This window comes from Etheostoma spectabile, chromosome 8 (genome assembly GCF_008692095.1).
Source record: "Etheostoma spectabile isolate EspeVRDwgs_2016 chromosome 8, UIUC_Espe_1.0, whole genome shotgun sequence".
Lineage (NCBI taxonomy): Eukaryota > Metazoa > Chordata > Actinopteri > Perciformes > Percidae > Etheostoma > Etheostoma spectabile.
Window position 1 is genome coordinate 28,881,709 of NC_045740.1, and position 960 is coordinate 28,882,668.

General features: G+C 38.3%; 1 protein-coding gene across 1 annotated transcript in view; it reads right to left on the minus strand.

The window, feature by feature from the left end:
• mapk12a (mitogen-activated protein kinase 12a) overlaps positions 1 to 960 on the minus strand; it is a 9,042-nt gene that overhangs the window by 7,028 nt on the left and 1,054 nt on the right. The gene's annotated exons all lie outside the window — the stretch shown is intronic.

Consider the following 960-nt stretch of genomic DNA (forward strand, 5'->3'; position numbering starts at 1 on the left):
ATAAACAATCCCTGAAATGTTGCAAAACCAAAAAAGCCCTAATTTTTCATGAGTACTCATGCAAACTCATTCCTTAGTGTCTACTGCCGGTCTCTTTTCCCTTTATTTATTTTTGTTTTGTTTTTTGGAAAAGGTGTCAATGTTGTACTCCATGTTCAATTCATGTTGTAGAATTGACTGAATATGTTTTGCAATGGGCCTTGTTGTATGTTTGACATGAATCTTTTATAAAAAAATAAAAAAAAGTCCACCTCACTGGACTCCTCATTGATAATAACATCTGGCGTATTGGCAACCAGGTGTACTAGGGTTACTATTGCAGGGCTGAAACATGGATGGTTTTACCTGAGGATGTTTGTACATTCTTACTAAGGGTGGACAATGGTTTGATGTGTCTTTCTCCGTGAGGTCTACTATGCTGTTATGACGTGCTGTGTACATTCCTTTGTAGGCATGGCAGCCATATAGGATGTGTGACGGTGTTTTAGTGATGTGTTCTGAGGTGTGATGAAAGCAATGAGGGACCTGAGTTGAGTCTGGTAAGGGAAGACTTGTAATCTGGCTTAGACCGTACATCCTCATTGAGTACAGTGTTCAATATGGGCAAATCATGAACCAATCTAGAAAAATCTGAATCAGAATCAGCTTTATTTGCCAGGTATGAGGACACATACGAGGCATTTTGCTTTGGATCATCGTTTGGATTATTGCTCACAATGCACTTACACATACAAAACAAACAATATATACTGTACACCCTAATATATACACACTCTAAATAGAAACAGAAACAATATAGACAGGCAAAAAAATGGGGAAAGAAAATGAGATCTATCCCCTCCTCTGATCTGAGAGGCAGAAGGCAATGTTTCCTATTATAGGAGAATATATTGTGCGTTTATTGGATCAATGCAACCACAACTTTTCACAACCCAAACACACACACACACACACACACAC